Source organism: Myotis davidii, unplaced genomic scaffold, assembly GCF_000327345.1.
Source record: "Myotis davidii unplaced genomic scaffold, ASM32734v1 scaffold441, whole genome shotgun sequence".
NCBI lineage: Eukaryota > Metazoa > Chordata > Mammalia > Chiroptera > Vespertilionidae > Myotis > Myotis davidii.
The window spans coordinates 329,366-339,341 of NW_006291818.1; the positions used below are offsets into that span (position 1 = coordinate 329,366).

The window sequence follows — 9,976 nt, forward strand, 5'->3', positions numbered from 1 at the left end:
AGGGGCCGCGGGTGGAGGGGCACCGGGGTCTCCCGGGAGTCCGAGCCGGTGGCTTCCGCTTTGCCCTGCCTCTGCCCGAGGGTTCGGAGCGGGTTCGCCGGACGGTGTGTGTACGTCCAGGGAAGACATTCTGTTGCCCAGGGGAAAGGGCTTGGTGGGGAGGAGGTGAGCGGTCGCGGGACGTTCTTTTATCTCGGGGGCCGGATTGGGTCTCTCCGAGCCACGGCCCGTGGGTGGCCCAACTTTTGAAGAGTTTTCTTCAACTCGCGGGTGGAATAGTCAGGGTAGCTGTCAAGACAGAGGCAGCCCCTGGCCCCCTAGTTGGGGCTGTTTACTAAAAAGCACACACACTCTTGGTTACGTGGGTCTCGGAGGAGATTTTTGTTTCTATTGTATCCTAGGACCAGCTGCATCATTTTGTTGTGTAAATGCGCGTTATTTTAGGTAGACTTTTTGACTTTCTCCTTTAAGTACACATTTAAAAACTCAAGCGTATTTTTAAAGCATTGAGTTGAAAAAAAAAAAACTTCCGGGATGCTTTGGATGAGTAGAACCTAATTTGATAATTTAGAGAATATCTGAATGTTTCATGCAGTCTCTGTAGTTTCTGTTCTTTTGTCTGTCACTTTGACGTATGATTGCAGAGCCAAGCATTTTTTTTCTTTTTGGTCCTGTATTCTACTTAGTCCGAGGTTGGTAACTTGGTAGGCAAACTTTTGCTGTAGCTTGCGGTATTCATTTATTAGGTAATACATTTTAGATTAAGAGCTTCTAGTAGATGTTTAGTGTTAGAATCATGTGCTAGAGACCCTCTATAAGAGCCTTTTCATTTAACATTTGTATATACCATCTAAGTGTGGCTTCCAATAAATCACTTTTCTGTCAGTTTTCACTTTTTGTGATTATAAGGAGTTAGATACTGATTTATGTGAGGTAGTAAAAAGTAAGACAAACACCTGAGATATTTTAAACTACTGATGTAGTATATAAACTGTCTTTTGTTTTTAAACATTGAAACAGAATAAAAACTGGTGTAGTCTGAGGGTTAAAGAAAAAGAAAGTAAAGTAACAGCATAATCTTTGTGGGTTAAGACTCTTGTTACATATTTTTTTAACAGTAACTTTTTATTAAAATTATTTATTTTTTAGAGAGAGAGAGAGAGGAACATTGATTTGTTGTTCCTATTATCCATACATTCATTGGTTGATTCTTGTATGTGCCCTGACCCGGGATAGAATCCGAAACCTCTAACCAACTGAATTACCTGGCCAGGGCAGATACACAGACGTTTTCTAAATTCAGAACTCTGAAATCATTTATAAACTATCATTTTGCATTACACAGTGGTTAAAAGGTTTGTTACATTTTTTAACATTTGTTTTAAGCAGAACTTTAAAAAACATAAAAGTATTTGATTTTAAAATCAGCATCAAGATTGTTGCTTTTGGGTACACGGAGATATTTCTAATTTTATGGTAATACAGTTTTTTCATCTGTTCTGAGATATTTGTGATCAAGTTTGTAAGAAGTTTAAATGATGAGATATGTAGAATAGGATATATTAAAATGAAATTCTATATTTGTTTTAATGTGTGAGAGAATGATTATGTTTGTGTAGATTAGGAGAATTAGTAGTGGAAACATGGGTTTAATTTTAAAGTGTAAATCATTTTTAGGTACTTAATAAAACCTTTTAATTGCTTCCCCCTTTCTGACTTATCAATCACTGTTTTGTATTAATTATTTTTCCTCTTAATAAGATGAAAGCTGGAAGAGATAAAGTGTTTGAAATTACAAAATTTAAACTTTCCTAATGCTGACTGTTCTAGCACATGTCCCAGCCTATGCTATATTTGTAGGAAGGTAGTGTAAAATTTCTAGAGTTCAGTGTCTATGTAGACGTATACTCAAATATATACATAAAATGCTCTTCTTTATTATTTGTAACTACATTAGAAATTTATTGGACCTATTTTTATTAAATATAGCCCAAAGAATTTTTCTGTATATGTAAATATTACTTTTTAACACAGATATGTTGGAAGTTGATGCCTTTTCTTTCTTTAAAAATTAAGTAGTTTGAGAGGTCCAAAGGTATTTTAACTGTAGCAGTACATGTTTTGGTTTGATGAAATTATATATAAAATGAACTTTAGAGTATGACATTTTTAATATTTAAAAATCTGGTGTAAATGCTTTGCTTTGTACCATGCATTCTATAGAAATAAGTCTTCTGGAAGTTTGGCTCAAAGTATTGAAAGTATAAACTATTTCTTCCACTTCTACCAGCAAGTAAAGGTCTATGAAATTGATAAAAGAGACAGACATTTAGTTTTCTTTTTGTCTTTTCTTTAAGGAGCTCTGATTCTTTGTCTTTTTAACTGGAGATTGACAATCTAGTTAGCTGTAACACTTTAAGAAGGCCCATTTCAAGCCATCCCCTAAGTGAGTGATTTTCAACCAGTGTGCCACAGAATTTTAGTAATTAGTTTATGTGTGCCATGAGATGAGAAGGCTGGAAATCGCTGCCCTAAGTTAACAGTAGCTTCTCTGTTTCTACAGGACCTCTGAGTAGCAGGATTTGAGAGCAATGGACATGGCAGGCACCTCTGTTTTCTGATGTCCTTTTTATAACTTGTAAGGTCTTTAAGTGTGTTATTATTTGTTATATTTAAAATTTTCCTAAGGACTTGCAGGGTTAAGTAGGGGGAGTAAGGGCTATTTCTGTAATGTCTGTTGTGAATCTGGTATTGTTTTAGGAGTTTTTCATCATTTATGAGAGAGTGGTGATATTTACAGTTGAAGAAACAGGCTTAAAGAAATAATTTTTTAGCATCATTCATTCAGACACAAGCCTGTTTGACCTCAAAGCTTGAATTTTTTTAAAAATATATTTTATTGATTTTTTACAGAGAGGAAGGGAGAGGGATAGAGAGTTAGAAACATCAATGAGAGAGAAACATCGATCAGCTGCCTCCTGCACACCCCTATTGGGGATGTGCCTGCAACCAAGGTACATGCCCTTGACCGGAATCGAACCTGGGACCCTTAAGTCCACAGGCCGACGCTCTATCCACTGCTTCAGTCCGCAGGCCGACGCTCTATCCACTGAGCCAAACCGGTTTCGGCAAAGCTTGAATTTTTTACTCATTACACTCTTATACTTTTATGAAAGTAGTTTTCACACATTATCTTTGAAGTGCCCTCTGGACTGAATTATCCTATAGATGTGTTTTCTTTGATTTGCAGTGTTTGTAAGTTTCAGCTAGTGATTGACATTGAAAAATGGGGAAATTTCTCAATAAAATTCATGGATTTCTTGATTTTTGGGAAGACAAGAATAGGCATTACTTAGCTGCCTTCCTATTGTCTGCAGAATAGTAGAACAAGTAGCTGCCCTCTTTAGACGGCTTACCAGTCAATGCAGTTCCCATAATTTCTGTGGGTAATAGAAATGGCCTATTTCACTCATTTTTGTTACCTGCTTGGATCCTGTAGGAATGATATTCACATCTTTGCCTTGACTTCATCTTTCATAGATGATTCCAAACTTTAAAAATGCTTATTTTTTGACTGAGACCTCTTATCCAGCTTTTGAGAGCGCCGAATCCTAACCACTAGACCACCAGGGACTGTTAATCCAGCTTTTGATATATAGGGTGTCCCAAAAAATGTATACACAATTTGAATGATTATCAAGTCAGTATTTATTAACATACAGTTCATTTTTTAAAAATTGAAAGAACCTACAGAAATAATTTTTTTTTGTCAATGCCTGTTTTCAAACTGATGACCCTTCTGGTCCAGGCATTGCTGATACCATAAGCAATGGAATCGAAAACATCAAGAATCATTTTGTTCAGTATTTGTGCGTCTTCAATTTGTCAACTGTTGGCTGGTTTTGTACCGTTTATTTTTTATGTATACCCATAAAAAAGGCTGGTGGATAAATTTTCTTTGTTCAAAGCTTAGTCTGGCTTCACCCATTATTTCAAATCAGTTAAACCTGAAAAGAAGTGAAAATTAAGCGAGTTACCAGTTGTTAAAGTATTTATACATATTTTGGGGACATCCTGTGTGTCCCTCCCTTACCCCCCCAAAAATGTATACTTGGAGTAATTTGTGAAGGTAGTGTTTGTATTTCAACTGCATTTTCTTTCTTTTTTTAAATATACCCTATTGATTTTTTACAGAGAGGAAGGGAGAGAGACAGAGAGCTAGAGACATCAATGAGAGAGAAACATCTATCAGCTGCCTCCTGCGCACCTCCCACTGGGGATGTGCCCGCAACCCAGGTACATGCCCTTGATGGGAATCGAACCTGGGACCCTTCAGTCCGCAGGCCGACGCTCTATCCACTGAGCCAAACCGGTTTCGGCAGCATTTTCAAACAGTAGCATTTTAGGATGGATTTCCTTTGTTCAAAGCTTAGTCCAGCTGGTCCAGCTGGTGGGGCTTAGTGGTTGAGCGTTGACCTGTTGCATGGTCAGGGCACAGGTTGCTGGTTCAATCCCCAGTAGGGGGCATGTAGGAAGTAGCCCATTGATGTTTCTTCTCTCCCTCTCCCTTTCTTTCTAAAATCAATTAATATATATATATCTCCTATATAATAAAAGGCTAATATGCAAATCGACCAAACGGTGGAACAGCTATTCACTATGATGTGCACTGACCACGAGGGGGCAGATGCTCAATGCAGGAGCTGCCTTACAGAGAGGAAGGGAGAGAGATAGAGAGTTAGAAACATCGATGAGAGAGAAACATCGATCAGCTGCCTCCTGCACATCTCCCACCGGGGATGTGCCCGCAACCCAGGTACATGCCCTTGACCGGAATCGAACCTGGGACCTTTCAGTCCACAGGCTGACGCTCTATCCACTGAGCCAAACCGGTTTCGGCTATTTTTTTTTTTTTTTAAGAAGAAAGCTAAGTGTGGCTGAAAAGAAAGAAACATCAGTTGAACTGTCAGCTGTTAAAGTGTGTATACATGTTTTTGGGACACCCTGTTTATTTTTTTGTAATTTATTTTTTCAGTCTTAAAAATATAAAAACTGTGACATATATAATTTTATCCAGCATTAGGTTATCAGGTGTTATTTAAAATTCCTGTTTTCGTAATACCAACAATTTGAAGATCTTAAAGAATGATGGTTAGTTTTTCTAAATATCTTGATCTCAGTGAGCAAATACTAGTAAATAATAAACCATTTCTTTTCCTACTGAGATAAGACTTAGAAAATTGATTGAGGGTCGTATCAATAAAAACTAACTTAGGGCCCTGTTGGCTTGGGTCAATGGTTGAGCTGTGGACCTATGAACCAGGAGGTCATGGTTCAATTCCCTGTCAGGGTAGGTGCCCAAGTTGTGGACTCGATCCCCAGGGTGGGGCATGCAGGAGGCAGCCGATCATTGAATCTCTGTCATCATTGATGTTTCTCTCTCTCCCTCTCCCTTCCTTTCTCAAATCAATTAAAAAAAAACCCCAAAACCAACCAAACAAAAAGCAAAAAACAAAACCCAACTAAGGCTTTTTTTTCTTTGAAGAATGGGTTATAAATATAAACTATGCTTTTGAAATTAAGAAAATTGAAATGAAGCAATAAATTCAACAAGTTACATTTTTCTTAAAATGTTGGGAGATGACAGGTTCAGATATGAGAAGATGCCCATATAACAAGTCTGGGACCAGGCTCAAAATTTTGGCTGTTTTATTTTTTTCTATGGAAATTTCCCTCAGATGTACACATTTACTGTGTCCTTAATATGGGCTGAATTTAATATTTTCTTAAATGATTGAGGTTTAGTATAAGCGCAGCTGCTGCTGTTCTGGGTTCTGTTGTAGTTTCTATTTTTTATTTTTTCAGAAACAATTGAAATAGGCATTCTTGGTGATGGTTTTTCATTCCTCTAGCTAGTGTTAATAGTATTTCCAACTTTTGGGTTAGATTTCTTGGCTTTCTTGCAAACCTTGAGTATATCACCTTTTAATTTGTTGTTTCTAATACATTTTCTATGGGGAAACTATAAATAATCATGCTTGACACATTTGTATGTAAAGTGGAATACATGAGCTTTAGGTAAGCTTTTTTGTTTTTTAATGTATATGTTTTGGCTTTATAGAGTTTAGTATTGAGGTTGCCCTATTCTTACATTCTGAACAACTGGGATGATGATGTATTGTTTTGCTAGTTAAAGTGAGGCAAGGTAGAATGGAGAGAAGAAATTAATAAATAACCAGGAAGACACAGCAAATAAAGTGCACAATCATTTGGTTGCCTGTAGATCATTTCCTAGATTTGAATCTTAAGTACTCTGATCTGAATCTAATATATTAGTTTATTGATATTAAACATATCCTAAGATGTGCAGTTGTAACATTCTCTACAGGAGTGTAAGTTGTAAGTTAAGAAGTATTCTCTGTATTTAAAGGAAAGATTAGGTGAAAGGTAAACAGCAAAGGTTGCTGATACTGTGTTTTATTGTTAGTTTGCAGTGAGTAGCTGTTGTGTGTTACAGTTGGTTACTTTGTGATTTGTATAAAGTTAAATTTCTAGTCTGTCTTTGAATTGTATCACAGTCTAATACAGCGGTTCTCAACCTGTGGGTCGCCACCCCTTTGGGGGTCGAACGACTCTTTCACAGGGGTTGCCTAAGACCATCGGAAAACACATATAATTACATATTTGTGATTAATCACTATGCTTTAATTATGTTCAATTTGTAACAATGAAAATACATCCTGCATGTCAGATATTTACATTATGATTCATAACAGTAGCAAAATTACAGTTATGAAGTAGCAACGAAAATAATTTTATGGTTGGGGTCACCACAACATGAGGAACTGTATTAAAGGGTCGCGGCATTAGGAAGGTTGAGAACCACTGTTCTAATAGAAAAATTTTGCCAAAGTCGGAGGTATAATTTTGGGATGGTTTAGCTTAAAATACAGTCTACTAAAGGCCCAGTGCACAAAATTTGTGCATGGATAGGGTCCGTAGGCCTGGCCAGCGATCAGGGCCAATCGGGGCCTTCCAGCTGCCAGCTGGGGCCTCCCTTCCCTGGATGCCAGCGCTGGCCAGGGCCATCCTTCATTCCACGCTGCCCCCTGGTGGTCAGTGCAGGTCATAGCAAGTGATAGAACTCCCAGTCTCCCAGTTGAACTCCTGCGGGGACACTTTGCATATTAGCCTTTTTTATATATAGGTAGATGTGGAGTACCAAAAATGAAATTTGTGTGTGTGGAAAGGTTTAGGTGCAGGAAAGCAGAATCAATGGACATAGCTGCTAACATGAAGTTTCAGTGAGGGGCCTATGTGGCCACTAGTTGGGGAGACAAATTATAGATATGAAAGGCTGTGTACAGAAAACACGCAGTAATTTCCAGTCCAAGCCCCAAGTCACAAGGGCAGACACTAAAATTGTAGGAATTGATTTGCATTTGATCTGTTTTCACATAGGTATCTCAATGCGGCATGCTTGGGTAAAGAATCCCAGGTTTTTCTGTTGTTTTTTTGTTTGTGTGTGTATTTTTTTAAATGAGGAGTTGATTTATTTAATGATTGTTAGTGATTCTTCCAAGCAACTTAAAAAAAAGTGATTATTCTGAATAAAAATACAGTAGTGGTAATTCTTTCTAGTTTAGCTGTCAATTTTTATATTGGGAAAAGGAAACAATGTTAAGGATAAATGGAAAAACTAATAGTCTTACTAGTTAGATTCCTATGAGGGTAGTAACATTGCTATCAGCAGTTTGAAAGCTTTTCCTTAGTACTGGTGGGGATAGTTCTGTCCTAGCTAGGTTGCAGGAAATAGCAGTACTGGGAACAGTTCTCAGGAATTTAGACTCCCTTTGATATTGGGTGAATTTATTCTGAAGCTACTACAATTCCAACTAAACAATGTGAGAATGTACAGTGAGAACATGCTCTTTAGTCATCAGAGTTTATTGTATGTCTGCAGCTAGTAGGAGTCACGTAGCCACATAGTTTTAGTTCTATTTATGTATTGTAATTGCGGTTGAAATGAGGATTTATTAAGCTGGAGGGACATAAGCCAGTTGGGGAAAGCTTTTTAGAGATATAAGGGAATGACTTATAGTCTGATAAGATGGTTGTAAGTTTACTTGCCTGGAATGGAGAGTCCATGGCAGGAAATAAGAGGAAATGCTAACTGGGCCAGGATAACCAGGATTCTAATTATTCATATTTTAGATCACAGTAACTGTGATGTAGAGTATTATGGAATGTTGGTTGGAGTTCATGTTGAGGAGTTGGGATATGATACAATAAGGAATAAATAAGCTGCTTGATGAACTGGGGGACTGAGTCTTGCATTAGGTAGTGATTATAGAAATAAATTTAGAACAAATGACATGGAAGAAAAATTGGTAAAATTTGGCAAATGTTTAATGTGAAGATAAAATTTATTGAGGGCTCACTCGGTTGTTGAATTTAGATCTTGTATGCTGTTGCATTGGAGGATATGGCTTAATAAAACTTTGAGGATTTCAGTATCTGAAGTTGAAAATACCTAAGATTTTGAATTTAGATAGAAGGTTATAGGTTGGGATATGTGTTAGAGTCTGGGATATTTTCCTGCTTACACGCTTATACTTTTGTTGGAGATTGGCTAAAACTTTGTACAGCCTTTCAGTAATCTGTGACTAGTCATTTGGGAAGCACTGCTCCAGATAGTTGGGAGATAAAAGTTTGGTGAATTTGGAGTGGAGGGGAGAAGTTAGATTTAATATATTAACAAGTAAGTGTATTCTTACTTACAAATATATAGTATATTTACTGTCCTTAAGTTGGAATTATACTCTTTAGTTCAAGAATATGCTTGATACTCTTGATTATATGTGAATTGTGAACTTTCTATTTCAGAGACAAAGAATGTGATCTTGAGATAAACGTACATATAAGGATTTGTGGAGCAGAATTTCTTTCCATTGATCTTTGTTTCTATTGATGATGGCAAAAGATATACACACATTTTGAGCTATAAACTTTGGATTTTGTTTTCAAACGAATACAGATAGAATCCTACACTTATGTGTTGAAATATTAACTTGCTGTCTCATTTCCTAAGAGTTAAATGGGATGCTGAAGAGACCGTAAACTGCTATACAAATATTATTATAATTATGGTGTTTCCACACCTACTTTAGTTTGCAATCTATTAGTTACAAAATATAAATGGGTAAAATGTATTTTACTAAGTCGGAGTACCAGAACATCATTAGCCAACATAAAATAGAATTTAAGAAAATCCATAATTCTTTCTCCACAATTTTATCACATTTTATTATTAATCGTTCAATCTTTTAAAATGCCTGTTATTATGAATTTACATAATAGTATTTATGCAGTTTTGTGTCCTGTAAAAAATTAACATGTAGCTGCCCTACCTGGTTTTGGCTCAGTGGATAGAGCATGGGCCTGCGGACTGAAGGGTCCCGGGTTCGATTTCAGCCAAGGGCACGTGCCTGGGTTGTGGGCTCAATCCCCAGCAGGGAGCGTGCAGGAGGCAGTTGATCAGTGATTCTCATCATTGATGTTTCTATCTCTCTCTTCTCCTTCCTCTGAAGGGAGGGCGGGCAGAGGGTAGAGAGGCCCCCACTGTCCCCAACCCCTCCCAGCCGGGAAAGAGAAAGAGGGAGACAGGGAGGCAGGGAGGCCTGGAAGACTGCCGAGAAAAACAATGAAAGACAGAGCCTGGGCAAGATCAGGCCAGCAGGAGAGGGCATTTGGGGGCAACCAGGCTAGCAGGGGAGGGCAATTGGGAGCAACATCAGGCCAGCAGGGGAGGGCAATTAGGGGTGATCAGACAGGCAGAGGCAATATTCGGGGCGATCAGGCTGGCAGGGGAGAGCAGTTAGGGGCGATCAGGAAGGCAGGCAGAGGGGTTGGGGTGAGCAGGCAGGCAGGCAGAGGAAGTTCAGGGTGAGCAGGCAGGCAGGCAGAGGGGTTAGGG

The 9,976-nt window shown here is 38.1% G+C and overlaps 1 protein-coding gene across 4 annotated transcripts in view; it reads left to right on the forward strand.

Moving 5' to 3' along the window:
- Positions 1 to 9,976, forward strand: part of ADAM10 (ADAM metallopeptidase domain 10) — a 164,176-nt gene that overhangs the window by 833 nt on the left and 153,367 nt on the right. The gene's annotated exons all lie outside the window — the stretch shown is intronic.